Raw genomic sequence first — 18,428 nt, forward strand, 5'->3', positions numbered from 1 at the left:
ACATGCAAGACTCTTTTTCTAAGGTGCCTCATGATCACCATTATTTATTATTATTTTTTTTTTAATCTTTTGTTTAAAAAAAAAATGTTGTCCTCATTTACCGCCAATCTCGCATTGAATGCACACTCAAGCAGTCTGTTCCCTCACTCAGCAAGCTGAGAGGTGTAGGCAACTAAGAGTTTATATCTCCCCCTACCGGCACTAAGACTTGCCAATGTGTACACCAATGCAGTTTGCACCCACTGAAATAACTCTAATTTTCAAGCTTCTAGAGCTAGATGGCTTTTTGTCTTAGGACTTCCGCCGCCCCATACTGGGGAGGGGTGTGGGGAGGGGGTCCCAGCCTGGCACTAAGAGTATTCAGGCAGCATAATTATAGGATCCGGAAAAGGGAGAAAGAAAAAAATACAACTTTTCCCTCATCTCCGGGCTCTATCTCGTTTTCAGTATGTTCCAGAAAGTTCTCTGCTTTTGGCTACCAGTTCTCAATAGGTCCAACTTGGAAGTCGCCAGAACCAAAGATTGCCCGTCAAAAAAGGAGGGAGGGATAGAATCTGTCCATTTTATGCATATTTGTCTTCTAGCCAGGAGCACAGCATAAAAAAGTAGCGATCTTGCGTGTCCTCTAACATTATCTTGAAGGCCAAAACTGAACAAGGATAAATCGATGATAACAGGGGTTCCTATTAGGTCTGACAAGAATTTGTCAACACTGTCCCAAAAGGAGGTCAGAGCTGGACACTCTTTAAACATATGAGTGTCGGAAGCCGGGGCCAGTCCACATTTCTTACAGCATACAGGCAGCTCTTTATTGATTTTGGAAAGCTTCAGCGGAGTAAAATAAGCCCTGTGTATAGTGTACAGATGGTTCTTTTTTAACAATGCCGGCTTTACTATGTTGTGCAGGAGTTGGCACGAGGTTTGCCACAAAGTGTCAAAATCTTGATCTGGTAGGATCCCCATAGATCCTCAGCAAGGTTAAATTCTCCATCCACTGCCTTGGTACTGCCTGATACCAAAAGGAAACTTCCTTGTTCCCTTTTGGTCTGGTCATAAGGTTGTACTCTAGATCGTTGCCTTTCCCTAATAGGCAACCCTTGGTCGTTTGTGTCTGATCCTGAACCCAACTAATCAGCTGGAAGTATTTAAATCTAGAGAGACCTGGCCCAACCCTCTCACTAAGTTGTTCCCATGTTACCAGAGTGCCATCTGTGAACAGGTCCCCCCACACTGCCAGGCCAGATTCCCTTACCTGTATAGCCAAACTGTCCCTCAGGCATTCTGGACCACAAGGGGAGCCCCATAAGGGACTCATACTAGAAAAGTAACCAAGGGTGACCGGCCTCCTCAAGTCTGCCCAAGTTTTAGCCAGGCCCTGCAAGACCTGATCACATTTATTGTAATTGCAATTGCTTTTATATAGCGCTTAATACCCCTGATGAGGCGTCAAATCGCTTTTCGTCAAAAAGCATCTACTCCGCAATCCTTAAAGTATTAGTGATGAATTAGTGGAGGGAAATATGAAATTAATTTGAGCAGTGTACATGTGATTCTTTTATTTGGGTTGAAAAGGATAGTGGAGGGATAGAAGAGGCAGGGGTTTGCATTTATATATATATATCATATCATATCATTTGTAAAGCGCACTACTTACCCGTGAGGGTCTCAAGGCACTGAGGGGAGGGGGTGCTGCTACTGCTCGAAGATCCAGGTCTTCTGAAGGTGAGCAGGTCTTGGGTCTTTCACAGGTGGGTAGGGAGGATGTTCCAGGTCTTGGCCACGAGGAAGGAGAAGGATCTGCCACCTGAGGTCGTTCGTTGGATGTGGGGGACGCGGCGAGGGCGAGGTTGGCGGAGTGGGGCTGGCGGGTGGGGGCGTAGAAGGTCAGTCTGCTGTTCAGGTAGGCTGGTCCGTTGTGGGGAGTGCTTTGTGTACGTGGGTGAGGAGCTTGAAGGTGATCCTCTTGTTGATGGGGTGCCAGTGTAGGTCTCTCAGGTGGGGGTGATGTGGCTGCAACGTGGGATTTTGAGGATCAGAAGGGCGGAGGCGTTTTGGATGCGTTGCTGTCATTGTAGGTGTTTGGCCGAGATTCCTGCGTAGAGAGTGTTGCCGAAATCCAGCCTGCTGCTGACGAGGGTTTGGGTCGCCGTTCTTCTGGTATCAGTCGGGATCCACTTGTAGATCTTGTGGAGCATGCAGAGGGTGTTGTAGCAGGAGGAGGAGATGGCGTTGACCTGCATCGACATGGAGAGGGAGGAGTCGAGGATGAATCCTAGGTTGTGTGCGTGGTCCGTAGGTGTCGGTGCTGTTCCCAGTGAGGTTGGCCACCAGGAGTTGTCCCAGGCTGAGGGGGTGGGGCCGAGGATGAGGACCTCCATTTTGTCCGAGTTAAGCTTCAAACGGCTTCTCTTCATCCACTCGGCGATGGTCTTCATTCCCTCGTGGAGGTTGGTTTTGCCAGTGTGCGGGTCCAAGTTGAGGGAAAGGATGAGCTGGATGTCGTCGACGTAGGAGATGATTTTCAGGTCGTTATGGCGGGCCACTTGTGCGAGGGGGGCCATATAGACGTTGAACAGGGTTGGCCTGAAGGATGAGCCCTGGGGTACGCCGCAGATGAGGTCAGTTTCTTCGGATCGGAAGGGTGGGAGGCGGACTCTCTGGGTTCTGCCGGAGAGGAAGGACGTGGTCCAGTCCAGGGCCTTCTCCTGGATTCCGGCTTCTTGGAGGCGTGTCTTTAGTGTGCGGTGGCAGACCGTGTCGAAGGCGGCTGACAGGTCCAGGAGGATGAGGGCTGATGTTTCGCTGTTGTCTAGTTGGCGCCTGATGTCGTCGTTGGCGGCGATGAGGGCTGTCTCTGTGCTGTGGTTTCGTCTGTATACGGACTGGGACAGGTCTAAGATGTTGTTGTCCTCGAGGTGGCGGGACAGTGGTATGTTGGCGATTTTCTCGATGACCATTGCTGGGTAAGGGAGCAGTGAGATGGGCCGGAAGTTCTTGAGGTCCTTGGGGTCAGCTTTGGGTTTCTTGAGGAGGGCGTTGATTTCGGAGTGCTTCCAGCTTTCCGGGAATGTCGCTGTCTCGAAGGAGATGTTGATGACCTTCCGTAGATGGGGTGCGATGGTTGCGTCTGCTTTGTTGAATACGTAGTGTGGGCAGGGGTCTGACCGTGATCCTGAGTGGATGGAGTTCATGACCTTGCGCGTCTCGTCGTCGTTGACATGGGACCAGGAGGTCAGGCGGTTGGTGCAGTTGGTGTTCGCAGGGGGGTGGGGTCTGCCTTAGTCTTGGCGGTCGCAGTGTTGAAGCTGTCGTGGATGTTGGGGATCTTGCGATAGAAGAAGGGGGTCAGTGAGTCACACAGAGCTTGTGAGGGCGGGATGTCGTTGGTGTTGGCGCTGGGGTTGAAGAGTTCCATCACTATGCGAAAGAGCTCTTTGCTGTTGTGTGCGTTGCTGTCCAGTCGGGTTTTGAAGGAGGATCTCTTGGCAGGTGTCGATCCACTGTCTCAGGTTGCGGGCGGCGGAGTCTGGGTCGGTGGAGTTGGTGGGTGGGTTCTGGGCGAGGGTGGAGGTCAGCTGGTCTTCGGTGACTTTGCTCCAGCAGCGGCGAGGCAGCTGTTGGGTGCGGTGGTGCGTGGTTGGTTTCTTGAAGGTGAAATGGATGCAACGGTGGTCGGTCCAGTGGAGTTCGGTGGTGTGGTTGAAGGTGACGTGGGTGCTTGTGGAGAAGATGGGGTCAAGCATGTAGCTGGTGGCGTGGGTGGGTTCGGTGACGAGTTGTCTGAGCCTGAGTTTGGCGAGGTTGTCGATCAGGGTGGTGGTGTTGGCGTCGTTGTTGTTCACGAGGTGGAAGTTCATGTCCTCGAGGAGGATGTAGTCCATGGAGGTGAGTGCATGGATGCTGGCTAGGTCAGCGATGGAGTCGCTGAACTGAGCCCGGGGTCCGGATGGTCTGTAGATGATTGTTCCTCTGAGGGTGGTGTTGGGGTCGGTGTGGATCTGGAAGTGCAGGTGCTCGGCGGTGTTGAGGGTGTAGTCTGCGTGGGTGTAGACCTTGAGGGTGGACTTTTGGATGATGGCTAAACCTCTTCTGATTCCGTAAGCGCGATCCCTGTGGGTGATCTTGTAGCCGTTCTGGATGGCTATGGCGATGTCAGGTGCCGAGGAGTCGTTCCACCAGGTCTCGGTCAGGAAGGCAACGTCTGGGGCGGATGTGTCAAGCAGGTCCCAGAGCTCGACGGCGTGTTTGCGTGCGGAGCGAGTGTTGAAGAGTATGCAGCAAAGGTGGTTGGTTTCGGTATCTGTTGGTTTGTTGGTTCTGTTGCAGGTGAAGTTGCAGGTGCGGTAGGAGAAAGGTCTGTGGGTGCGTTTCGGGGCAGCCTTGAAACAGCGGTGGTCTCGGCCCGTGTTGAGTGCGAGGAAAGTGCTGGCATTGTATCGGAGTCTAACGTCGTGGTGTGTGCGGGGTCCAGGGGTTCTGGTGCTGAGCTCGGTCCAGGCATGATCGGTTACAGACGGGCTTGCCTTTGGTGCGCCTCGACGCGCCTGCTGCGCGCGTCCGCACAGCTCCTACTGTCGCGCAGCGGCCGCCATTTAAGGCGGGGAGAGAGGGACAGAGGATCAGCTGGGAGGCGGGAGCGGGGTGGCGAGGGGGCAGGGTCGCAGGGGAGCAGCGGCGGGAACGGGCAGGGGGAACAGAAGGAGGAGGGGGAGGGGGAGGAAACGAGGCAAAGAACGAGGCAAGAGCGAGGGAAGCAGGAAACAGAACAGTACAATAATGACAGAATTACAGGTTACAGGCAATAAACTGAGACACGTTAGCATAGGGGCAACAACAGGATCTAACTTACTGCCAGGGAGGCAAAGGCAGCGTGGGAGGCGCTCACACACAGGTGGAGCTGTGCGGCAGCAGGGGAGCGACCTGGCCTGCGAGCAGGGTCAGGGGTCGCTCCTACTGTCGCGCGGGGAGGGAGGGAGGGGGGATCAGCTGGGAGGCGGGTGCGGGGTGGTGAGGGGGCGGGCCGCAGGGGAGCAGCGGCAGGAACGGGCAAGGGGAACAGAAGGAGGAGGGGGGCAATGAGGCAAAGAAAGGAGGCAAGAGCGAGGGAACCAGGAAAAGGAACAGTACAATAATCACAGAATTACAGGTTAGAGGCAACAAACGGAGACACTTCACCACAGCGGCAACAACAGGCTCGAACTCACGGCCAGGGAGGCAAAGGCAGCGTGGGAGGCGCTCAAACACAGGTGAAGCTGTGCAGCAGCAGGGGAGCAACCTGGCCTGCGAGCAGGTAGCCTGGTAGCGCTTGGTACCGTTGATGAGGTATCAAATTGCTACTCCGGAAGCTAAACAGGATACTAGTGAATTGGTATATGGAAATAGGAAATTAATTTGAACAGTGGACTTGTAAGTCTGTTAGTTGGATTGAAAAGGATAGTAGTGGGATAGAAATGGGAAGGGTCTACAAAGAGTTTATTTGGACAGCATAGCAGCAGGAGCAGGTTTGGGATGAGTATGGGGGAAGGGTCAGAGGGAAGGTTTAAAAAGGCTTGTTTGGGAGATCTGTAGAGTTAAAGAGGATTGAAATGATTCAAGGGAGGTGTAAAGGATGGAAGAGTATAGAAAGGGGGTATTTTGAGGTCATAGTAAGGGTAAAGTAGGGAAGAATCTAGAAAGGGTTATTTTGGAGAGCATAGTAATCAGAGAGTGGAGGTAGAGGATATATTGAGAGATGTATAGGGTGAGAAATAGGGTAGTGCATTGGAGACGCTGAATTAGGAGTAAAATAATAAATATAAAACTACATAAGTACATGGAAGGTATGTATGTATAAGTAAGGTATTCTATCTAGATTTAAGTCTTATTAAATAAACTCAGACTTTCAAGTGTTGCTGTGCTTTAAGGTAATTTACTTTTATATGTATATATATTCCCCTAAGTAGTGAAGCAACTGTAGATGAATAGTTATTATAAAAATGTACTTATTTATGCAGTGACCTATATATATGTTAAACATAGAAAAATATAACCATAAGTAATATGTACATTTGTTAAGCAGAACCTAGGAACATTTATATATTTATAAAAAAAGATTATTATATACATTTATACAAAGGAATACATATATCTAGGTACACATACAGAATCCAAATAACTGCTTATATACATAGGGATATGCTGTATATTTATGTTTGAGTATGGTGGTTATGTGGGGAAGAGCCAACTCTTGAGTAGTCTTCTGAAGATAAGATAGTTATCCGTGGATCTTATGTTTAAAGGTAAAGAGTTCCATAGTTTGCCTGCTTGAACAGTGACAGATGTGTCACCTATGTTTTGTTTTCTTGTATGGTGGGATTTAGAGGCAAGGTGCCAATCTCTTGAATGTGTTTGGTGATTTTATTCCTGATGAAGAGTGGACCTGTTCTATTTATCACTTTATGGGTGATGGAAAAGTAGCTTGAATGTCGCTCTTCAGGCACCCAGTAACCAATGAATGACCTTCAAGGTGAGGAAATGTGGGCTTGTGGCTTTATATGCAAGAGTAGTCTGGCAGCAGAGTTCTGAATCCGTTGTAGTCTTTTGATAGTTGCTACAGATGATCCGTGGTAGGGGCTATTGGTGAATCAAATTTTGACAGAACAAGAGAGATAATAGTCTGGACCTCATGTGGAAATACCAGGTGGGGGGAAAGGTGTTGCAGAGTTTTGATAGTAACAAAGCTGAATCTTGCTGGTTTGCCCACTTGGGCATTCATTGTTAGCTTCGAGTCCATGATAATTCTGAGGTTTCTTACTTCCTTAGATACTTTAGGCAGTGATCCCAGATCGTCAGACCAGGTGGCGAGTGAGTCATAATCTTTCAAATCACCACATGTAAGTATTCCTGTTTTGGAAGCATTCAATTTGAGATGGCTCCGTGTCTTCCAATGATCTATAGCTCTGAAGCACCTGAAAAGTTGTGAGTTTCCAATATCTTTGGGGCTTTCCAGTTTAAGGAGTATTTGTGTGTCATCTGTAAAGTTATGGAATATGAGGTGAAATTTATTGATCAGTGCCAGTATTGACTTTGTGTGGATGTTAAAAAGCATGAGTGGGATGATAGAGCCTAGAGGGGCCCCTGCTTTTCTGAAGTACAGTTTGGATGACATTAGTTCTGTTTTGAAGGTAGACTGTGATCCAGTCGGAACAATCCCCTCTATGCCAGCTCTAGAGAGTCTTTGTTTCAGGGTGTCATGGTCCGGAGGTGGTTGATGTCCTATGCGGAGTGACGGATAGGCAGATTGAACCTGATGGGGGCATGTATACTGCACTGGTTTCCCCATACAGCGGGAACGCTAAACGAGAACTAACAAGGCAGTGGAAATCCATGCAGGGCCCTAACCTGGAGCGATGGAGGGCGGAGTTCAATACTTGGGTGGCTATTGAGAGTATAGTCAGGTTCCAGCAGGCCAAAAGAGCAAACAATGAAAAAGCAATGGAAACAGCACAGGCATGGGAAACCCTGGTGATACTATTGAAGTTGCTAGAACCGGACTCGGACACTGACTCTTTAGAGAATGCTCAGGAGATCACCTAGCATGGTGAAGATGTTGATAATTTTTGTCTAGATTAATTGGAGCACACTGGTGGAAGGGGTTAGGGTGGAGAGGGAGGGAGAGGCAGGTAAATATGAGGGCACCAATCTTGGACACCACAAATTGTGGGAGGTTACTGAATGCTTGTAATGTCGAAGATATGTTTGGACAAGGTGGAGGTTGGGAAATTTAGTGTGATAGCGATTAAGATGCGTATACAAGCTCAACTGGGGACAGTGAATATACATGTAATGTACCAAGAAATGTGCCTATAAAAATAACATGTCTTATAGAAGGGGGGGTTGTGTATGTTGAAAACCAATAAAAAAATATATATTTTTTTTAAACTATGTTGTTACGGTCATCCCAGATAGTAATGAGGACAGATTGTGTGCCTCTTCCTGGACGGAATCCTGTTTGGAAGTCTGAAAGTATGGAATTATCTTCAAGGAATTGTGACATCTCTGCTGGTGCTGCTCTTTCTATCTGCCCAGGAAAGGTCTATTTGTAATTGGTCTGCAGTTGTCGGGGTCAAGCGGGTCTAGGTTTGTTTTCTTTAGTAATGGGTAATGTATACCTTTTTAAGGTCTTGTGGAAATATTCCTGTAGTTCAGGAATTTTTGATGATTCTTCTTACTGGTGTGGCAGCAAAGGTAGTTAGAAGGTAGTAAGAAGAATTTTCTTGAAGGCTTGTGGTGGACACGGGCCAGGAGGGCTGCCGGCAGGCCTGCTTGCTTTGACATGGTCCATAAATTTATTGTGTTATATTTGTTGGAAGGAATGCAGAGGCTGGCTTAGCCTACTCTTGGAGGGTTGGTTTGGAAAAGGGTCGGTGGTGGTGGTTCTTCTTTGTTTTAAATAGGAGTCCAAAGTCCAATGTGTCTGCTTTGGCTGAGTAATGATTTTCAAGTTTGTTTGTGAAATATTAAGTAATGGGATGAGCTCCTTCTAGCACTGTGGTTTATGACATTTTGTGAGAATTTTATAGAATTAATTCTTAGCACATTTAGCATTTTGAATTCTGTATGAATAGTATCTTTTCTTAGCTTTTTTGATTGTGACTTGTATAATCTGTTAAGTTTCTTTAGGTGAAGTTTGTCTTGATTGGTATTTGCTTTGAGCCAGGCGCATTAAAGCTTTCTAATTTGCTGTTTAATCTCTTTTAGCTATGTATTTCTCCAAGATGCGTGTTTTCTATTGCTCTTTTGTGTTGTTCTGAGTGGTATTAGGATATTAAAAGCTTTCTGTAGCCACTAATATAGCTCTTGAATGGAATTTATTGTGTCTAGACCTGTATTGGATGTTAGTTGTGTTCCTAGTGTTCACAATTGAGTTTGTTCCAAGGTGGATAGGTGGATGCATGTTGGTTTTAGGTGTGCTGCTTTGTGTTGTTTAATGTTGGAAAGCAAGAAAATGGTGGTCGTCTGATCATGGGAATGAAGTTATTGTTTGAACTGTAACTATTTTTGGATTTGCAAAATATGACATCTAGGATGTGTCCAGTGATGTGTGTGGGTTTGTGGATGATCTGATGTTGCTTTAGTGCACCTAGGCCTCCAACAGTGCCTGCTACAAAACCAGGTTCTCAGGTACCCTTTGTTCCACATCCTGTAGTATCACCTTGTCATAACAGATACATAGGTTACCACTAACCTGTTCTGCCAGATACAGCGGGAGCGATGACTGAAGCTAAGTTTTCCTTTCCCTCTCTATGGAACCACATGCGAGCATAGGAAAACTCAGCAGACACCACCATAACAGGGAAAGGGGAAAAAAGGGACAAAGGAAGCAATAAAGATGCTGCAGCTAGAAACTCAGCTGATGAAGGCTGATAGCCAGAAATCTGTCCTAGGATGCTTGATACCGGTCCAGGAAAGACATGGCTTAGCAGTTCGGTCTGGAATGTTCCCATGAGGCACAGGGTCAAGACTGATTTGCATATGGCCATGTCTGAACTGGGGTGGCTTGATGAGCAAAATAACGATGGATTAAACCCAGATTTGTGACGGGGGGTGAATGTTTTGCCATTGTGCAACATTCCGTCCATCATCTTGTGTGTTTTGCTGAGCTTGAGGGTGTAGAAGCTATTTCCGGGACCGTCATCTTCTCGGCCCCCACGTCACTCCACAGGCTCCTCTCTCCTTCACCAACTCCTCCTGAGCCTCACAGGGCTCCTTGGGTCATCCGGGAAAGGCTACAGAGTCCATCATCAGGAGAACTGTGGTCTCACCTTCTTCACACCGCACTCCCAGCGTTGACTTAGGGTAGCGTCACCGCCATTTGGGGTTGCTGTCTATGTGCTGTGCTCCCACAGCTGCTTCAGGGCCTCTTTGCTGCTCTTGTTGGTCATGACCTTACAGCTGTTCACTGTACCCTCCCCAATTTCACAGGGCTCCCCAGGTCAAACAACATTGAGGAGATGGCTGACCGCTTTAATATCTGCATGCTTCAGATTAACAATTGGATGCAGAAGAATTGCCTCACACTGCTACTAGGTTCTAAAACCTGCTTCTGGTCCCCACGGTGGTGGCCGGCTGATCTGGGCGACTGCCCAGCATCAGTCTCAAAGGTTAGAAACCTGGAGGTAATATTTGACCAAAGACTGACATTTGAAGGTCAAATTAACAAGCTTGCCTCCACCTTCTGGGGCATCTTAAAAATTATCAGGAAGATCCGCCCATTTATCCCTGTGGATACTTTAAAAACAGTGGTCACTGCATTGGCCATTTCTCGATTGGACTACGGAAACGCTTTATACGTGGGACTTCAGGCACAGCTCCTACTTAGACTCCAACGGATGCAGAATGCAGCGGCAAGACTAATCCTGGATATCCCTAAACATGAACCACAAACAAATCGATTGAGGGATCTCCACTGGTTGCCAGTGGGGAAGAGAATTATATTTAACCCCTTGTATGCTGATGACGAACCCCAGCCGTCATGCTCTACGGTGCTCGTGTGCTGATGACGGCTGGGGTTCGTCATGGCCCGCCCCTGTTCTTTTGTTTACCGCACAGCGGCGGAAACGGGCCAGCAGCGAAGGGGTTAAGGCTCAGTGTCTAGCATTTAAGGCACTACAGGGGAAAGGGACTATTTATCTGAGAACACATCTCAGGAAATACTCCCCTTCCAGAAACCTAAGATCAGCACAGGCACACTTATTGGTAGTCCTGAGGTACAAGCAGGTACGCTGGGGGTGGGGGAGGGGAGGGGAGGAGTTTTATTCTTGGAACTGCTAAGGTATGGAACTCCCTTCCCTTAGGGATTAAAAATAGTAACTCCCTGATGTTGTTCAGAAGTCTGCTGAAAACCTGACTGTTTAAAAACTAATAAGTTCATGTAAAATCAAATCAGTTGAAATTTTAGCTTCTAGGTTGTTTCAGCATCAAGACGCCCTTGGGCATACGCAGCGCTTTACAAGATGTAAAATCAAATCAAATCAAGCAGGGCTGGCACCGGAGTCCTGCATGGGGGTAACTATGTTCTTGCCGTTCTTATGCCGCGCTCCCAGCGATGTGTCAGGTTTGTGGCACTGCCATCTTAGGTCTCAGCCGCACGGTTGTTCAGGCCCCCGTTAGTAGGACACAGATCAGTAGCAGGGGGCTGTCAAATCAGCTTTTTAAGGTGCCTGGGGTAGGGAGAAGTACTCCTTTATCCTGTTTCCGTCCCCTCGGCAGGAAAATGTGGCAGGATGTTGCTCTATGGGGGCGATCAGCCGGGAGTGTCGAAGCCCTGGGCTCACTCCACCGGCATCAGGCCATGACCTATCAATCAACTTTACTTTTGAACCTTTAGTTAGACTTCCCCCACTGAGTAGAGCGACTCATCCTGCTCAACATGAAAGCATGTATAGTTATAATGTGTATTATCAAATGTTATCCGAGTTTGTAAAGGTCATAAAGGTGAAGGACTGTTATGTTTGCTCCTACCTACTGGCCTCGTCAGCTGAGGGAGCAGCATATTTCCACTTACCCCTATCCTATCCAATTCCTCCTTTTCTTGCTCCGTATTTGTGAACTTTTTCTATCACCAAAGCTCTTTTAAACTGTTTTATTCTGTCTTTGATGATCCATTGGAGGAAGTGCCTATTGTTGTATTTGAGGGCCACTAAACATGTTTCTCGCTCTTATCAAAGGTCTAAGTCAAGGGATCAGTGTGAGTATATGATGAAATTCTTTACCCCCTTACTAATGTAAGCACGACTAATTAGAGTATGCATGATATAAGCTGCAATGATAACCAAGATGAGAAGGTGTTTGTAGATGAATGTGAGGATAAGAATAGATGAAGAAAGGGGGGGGGGACTACTGTAGAGCATGTCATTGGGAAAGGCGAAGAGGCAGCCATTGGAGAGAGGAGTTGGCCTAACGCCTAGGGCGGTGGACCTTCAATCTGAGGAACTGGGTTCGAGTCTCGGCAATGACGGTGAACATCCTGTGATTCTGGGCAAATCACGTAATCTCCCTGTGTCTAACGAAAATTAATGTGTCCTCATGTAATGCAACTGGTGCTATGTAAGGTGCTCTGATACCCAAATTGGGTCAAGTTTGATCTATATAAAACTCTAAAAAAAAAAGATTTTTTTTATATTGCCATCAAAAAGTCTGTGTTTAAGGAATACAGGCAAGAGATTTGAAGGATAAATCGAAAAAGAGAAATATTGCATATGGCGGAAGTAATTATGGCATTCCTGGGTGGGGCCGGCTTCATCACTAGTATGCGGTGTGGGGAGAGAGAAGTGGTGGCGCAGCTCCTCCATTAGGATGGGCGAGCATCGCCCCACTGCCCAAAATGCCCCCCAGGGATGAAAAATAAAATGATAATAAAGTTAATTTACTACCATTCTATTTTCCATCCTCCCGTCCAGAAATGAGTGTCAGGATCGGGCGGGCCAATGCTTCTGAGTGGCAGTAAGGGGCTGTGCACTTCAGTTTAAAGTGCGCATGTCTTTTTGGCCAGATGTCTTGCGACGTCCAGTCAGACATGCACTTTTTAAACTTCTCTAACCTAGCTGTCTTAAGACAGTTGGGTTAGAGAAAGCACAGACTTCCAGTGCTCTTGAGAGTGCTGAGAGGCCGCTCCCTCCAATCCTGGCACTTCTCTCATGCCAATTACAAGCATGAGAGCAGTGCCAGGATTGCTTAAGGGAATTTACAGGAACCCGAGGAGACTGGAGCAAGGAGTACGTCAGAGGTCGTGCAGCAAGCAAGGTAAGTGGTCTTTACTTTTTATTTACACACACCACTCACCTCGCATGCATGCCTGCCACACTCACTCTGCCTACATGTCAGCCACCGCTGGCTAAGCAGCAGTTGTGGCAGCCTGACGGTGTGATATGGTCAGTCCATGAAATGGACGCAAGGCAAGGCGGGTGGCAGGAAAGGCTCAGAAAACTCTGGGCGATCTAGTGGGCTTGGGCTGAGGTTTTACCTATTAACACAGTGCAGCCTGTCCAGTGGTCGAAGTGCATTAAAAGTAAAGGACTGTGATGCTGTGCACAATGGGAGCGGGGTCAAAGGCTTGGCAAAAAAATATAACTATTCTGTAACTATCTTCGGTCTTTCACCTTCAAAAAATAATACTCAGCTTAAATGTAAAATAAATGCAAGTTGAATTAATCGGTGAGAAATGCACTCTCGTACCTTATAAAACCTCTAGTCCTTCAATAATCCTTATTCGTTTATAAAACCTCTATTAGTTAATGCACCGCAGAGGTCAGTATCTTTAACCAGAGAGGCCCAAGATTGAATTCTGGTTGGAGCAGTGGAGAATAGGAGCTTAACAGCCCCATGCAGCCCCGCCAGAGGTCTGTTTTATACTCGTTTAAAAATCACACACATCACAGCTCAGCTGGTAACTCCTTTCAAATACCACTAAACAAGAATAATTCTATGTCTTCTGGAAGCTTCATGTGATTTCATTAATGAAAGCCTAAAACCAGCTTCCGAGCTCCCTTTACATTTGCAGATTGACTTGTGCGCATTTACACGTCTTTCAGGTAAGCAGGCATCCTGGCAAGAAGGCTTGTTCAGCTGTCTGCCCACCTTAGGTTTCACAGAATAGGAGACTCCATTCCTTACATTGCAGCTCAAGCATTCTAGCTCTTGGAATAAACAGTCGCGGGATGGTTATCTTTTCACAGAAAGTAGTGGGAACTATTTTCCTTAAATTAACAAGCATTTGCAATGCAATAAGTCTCGCATTTACAGAGTTTGAGCTATTGGCATTGCAAATGAAAAGGCCTTTTATTTATGCTTTATTTTTTAAAACATAAATAAAAGGCACTGTCATTCGCAATGCCAATAGCTCAAACTCGTGTAAATGCGAGACCTATTGCATTGCAAATGCTTGTTTACAATATGTTGTGCTTATGTAGGAAGTCTACACCTCCTTTCACAATGTTCACATTTTATTGCCTTGTAACTGCAATTGACAGACATTACATATTTTTACTCGTCTCTCCAACATACCTCACAATTCCCTCGCTTCACTTATACTGTCAATTTGGTAGGCGCTATTGAAAGACAACTGGTTAAACTTGAGGTACTCTAAGATTAACTGTCCCCAAATGTACACTGGCATTATTAGCATGATTTCAGGACATATTCAGCATTCCACTCCGGTCTCCCCTGTTGGGTAGTGCTTTTAAATGCAAAGACTCAGCAATAACCACCACAAAACCTACACAGGATCCAACTATCCCCCCAAACAGAATATGCAAAGTAGAGACAGATCAGAGAGGCTAGCGACAGGCCAACGGTAACTCACATAACATTAATATCATTATTCAAGAACGTGCCTCTGTACACCATCATTTACAGCATGTTCAATACCGTGCACACCATTTCAATTTTAGGACTGCGTTAAGTGTTTTGATGCTGCTCCTAGTGCATTCTCAGCCACTTGCTATTCTCTCCATCAACCCCTCATATGAGCGGCCAGACAGCAGAGCTGCAAAGAACACAATGGGCACCACCTTGCTTTCATAGACTTGCTGGATCATACGTTGCCACCATAATGACACGCAATACGCTTCCGTCCGCCAATAACTCCATTTGGTTGCCTGAATTCAAAAGTTGTCCATTTCAAACCTTCTTTTGCAAATTAATTGAAAAAAAGTTCAGTGAATAAAACGCACAACCCTGAAGATATATTTTTTCAAGCTATATTAAGTGTTCCCTATACTGGTAGGTAAATTGACTATTGTACAAAAGGGCATAAAAAGATAGCACAAGAAATAAGACAAAGATAAACTTAGGAGAAATAAGAATAAAATTTTCATACATACATTACACCAGTAGAGTTGCAGGTAAACAACTATACTAAAAACAAGTTCATGTTATAGGGTGCCACCGCGCTGCCCGCGGCGACCCGGAAGCTCTTAGCCGGCCGGCCAATCCGGTCGCGGCCGACCGGAAGTCCCGCCTCCCGAGGTACGCGAGCTGCCGGCGCATGGAGCGCCCTGCCGGTCCGAGGTAGCCCGGGTCCCCAGGAGGGGGCCGGGGAGAAGGAGGAGTGTGGCGCCTGTTGCGGGGCTCCTCGGACCTGAGGGAGCCCCGATTGAGAAGAGGAGACGAGACGCGCCGCGCCGTGAGGAGCGGAGCGCGAGAGGAGCCCGCCGGAAGAGCGCAGTCGGTGAGTGGGGCCCAGGGCTGATGCGAAGTGCGTGCATGCCTGTGTGTATGCCTGGGAGGGGTGGGGGTGGGGGGGGAGTGTGTGCGCGCGTGTGTGCGCGAGGGAATGTGTGTGCGCATGCGTGACTATGTGTGATTGAGAGAGAATGCGAGGTAGAGGATAGTGTGCCTGTATGTGTGCCTGTATGTGTGCCGTATGCCTGCGTGTGCATGCGCGCGCCTGTGTGTGTGTGTGCGTGCGTGCATGCAGAGGGGTGGGGGCTGCCTGTGTCTGTGTGTGAGCAAGGGCTTTGCTTCGCGCATGCGCAGCTATCAGACGCTCACTCCCTAGGTGAAATCTGACCTCGTGAAAGCGCGCGTCTGATAGCTGTCCACATTCCTAAATACGGGCCGCAAAAGGTCTGAAGCAGACACTCTCAATGCTCACGCATTGAGAGTAGGTCTGCTCGACCTAAAAAGTATGGGCACATTGTGCCCTTCCGACCCTGCCCACTTCGAACACTGGGCTTTTTTTCATTTTCTGCTTGACAGCCAAATGGCATCCTACGACTGTAAGTTTTGAGGAGCACCAAGCTTCTTCTTGTTGGGCTGATAGCAGTAGGTGAGTCTTTACTCAAAGGAGGAGGGTGCTGGCTACAGCAGTAAATAGCAGGTTGTTGAACCCCTTAAGATGTTCAGAAGTCCGAGAATTTTAATTGATAAACACAAATTTTCCTGTTTTACAATGGGGTATCTTTCTGGGTCTGGGACATCAGCAGATGATGCAGTCTAAACAAGGAAGACTATGGCAAGAATCTTTGCTCCTTACCTACCTTATAGGCTCCCCAGTGAATATGTAGCTGGCTCACACTGCTGCTCACATTGTCTTGAACTTGACCCTTCTCCAACTTGGTAAGCTTTTGCTCTTTCTCAATCTTTGCAAGCTCTAGTTTTAGTTTACTCTCCTTCCTCCAGTCCTCCAGCTTCTCTAGGGAGAGGTTCCTGGATGACACACTACTCCCTGCACGTGGATGAACTTGTAGTTCTGGGAGGATGTTCCCTTCCTCCCCAACATGTCACATGTCAAGACTCTCCTGGTCTTGTTCTACCTCTTCGTCAGATCCTTTTTCCTCATTAACTGTGTGGTTCTAGTGGGCTTCTGCCCATGCTCTCAAAGCTGTTTGGAGCTCTGCTTTCCAAGCACTTCCCTTTGGAAACAACCTCTTCTCTTGGCAGAATCCCAGGAGCTGGGCCACAGTGTAGGTCTCTAAGTTGGCCTGCTCAAACGTCATCCTGTCACGTGAGGTAACAGACACAACAGAACAAAATAGGAATGAGAAAAAATTTGGAAAAAAAAAATTAATAAGGGAGGAATGGCTCGAATTGGTCTAGATGTGGAGTAGTAGTGTACACCAACTCACTGTATGGCACTGCACAAACACAAGTCCTATCCTTACCGCTGTTCATCAATGTTACAAACTGGGTTTCTGATTGGCAGAGGTGCGCACTCTGTCCAAGTAGGAACCACAATTCTGGTCATGGTGAGTCAGATACACACCATAACTTACCCTGTGCCCACCCTCTGGTAGCTTCCAACAGAGCAGGCAGGCTTAACTTAAAAGGCAATGTGTAAAGTATTTATGCATCACTTAAAACAGTAACACAGTAAAACAGCACAAAAGAGTCCCCACCAGTTTAGAAAAAAAGATTATAGTTTTATAAATAAAAGAAGACCAAAATAACAAAACTCCAAGAAGTAGAAGTCAAGATATGAAGATTTAAATTAAATGTGAAAAATAGCACCTAAAAGCAATATGCGCCTATGGATTTATCTGGTAGCAGTGGGCCAAGCAAAGCCAAGAGTTCAGGGTGACTGCAATGGAGAATAGGCCATTTGCAGGAGCCACGCAAGGCCTGCTGAACAAGAGCACCTTAATCCTGGTCGCAACAGCGAGCTGCAGGGTGCAGCTCAGTGTCAGTGTCTATCCCACACTCGAGGTAATGCGTTGCCTTTCGCCACGCAAGAATGGTGATGCGCTGGTTCTGAAGAAGAAGGGCGGTTCCGAGGCCGATGCACCGGGTTTCTCCACGCAGTAGAGTGGATGCATTGATGGTCTCTCTGCAGTGGTGGCAATGTGGTGGTTCCAATTGCGATGCATTTGTTTCATGTGTGATGTGCAGGTTTCGTTCCTGCAACAGTGTTGATGTATTGATTCTGCTTTACGCAGCACAGGATGCGTCAGTGTTACTGGACCAAGTACCTGGGTTCACTTCTGATGGCCAGGCACAGGAGGAGGGGGTAAGACTTTGATATCCCTGAGTCTTAAAGCAGGAGGAAGGCCAGCATGCCCTTAAAGTTCACTCTGGATTCAAATAAGTTAGTCCAGTTCTTCCTCAGCAGGGCAGAGGGTAGCAGGCATCAGGGCAGCACAGCAAAAAAACAGTTCTTCCAAAGCAGCAGTCCAACAGAGTAGCAGTCCTTGCAGCAGCACAGCAGTCCTTCCTCCTGGCAGAGTTCTTCCCAGGTCCAGGAATGTCTGATTTGGAAGGGTCAGAGATCCAGTAGTAATACTCAGTTGTGCCTTTGTAGTGGAGGTGACTTCAAAAAGGGGCTTTGAAGAGCATAGAGTTTCTCCCTCCCAGCTCTAGCTCTAGACTCACTACAGGGAAGTATGCAGCCCTTTGTGTGGGAACAGGACATTGCCTATTCAGGTGTAAGTGTCAGCACCTTCTTCCCATCCTGCCCAGATTGACCCATCAGCATGTGGAAGGCCGCTCAGTCACAACTAACATTCCTTTGTGTATGGCTGTCTAGAGGGAATGCACAACGTCCAGATGTCACCCACCCCATAAGTGTATTGGAGACAGCCTGCAGGCACACAGAGCTAAGGGCAGAGCAATGCCATCTTTCTAAAAGTAAATGAACAAAACAAATTGCCAATACCGTGCATCAGTTTTCAACACAATGGATGAATGAGCTACCAATTACTCATTCTCTAATGACCACTCTTTCAGTCAAGGTTGTAGTAGAAAATTGGTTGATCTTTAATTTTTTATTTTGTTATTAAAAATCAAATTATTTTTAATTTTTTGATTTTCTTATTTACAGCTATAAACAATAAACATTATTACACAATACGGAGGAGTGAAACATATTGATGGACAGGGAAAGTGGTTGTGGGGGTGAATTGTACAGACATTTGACACAATACTAGACAAGGAACATATACACAAGACAATGA

The sequence above is a fragment of the Lissotriton vulgaris genome, chromosome 3_1 (assembly GCF_964263255.1).
Source record: "Lissotriton vulgaris chromosome 3_1, aLisVul1.2, whole genome shotgun sequence".
Lineage (NCBI taxonomy): Eukaryota > Metazoa > Chordata > Amphibia > Caudata > Salamandridae > Lissotriton > Lissotriton vulgaris.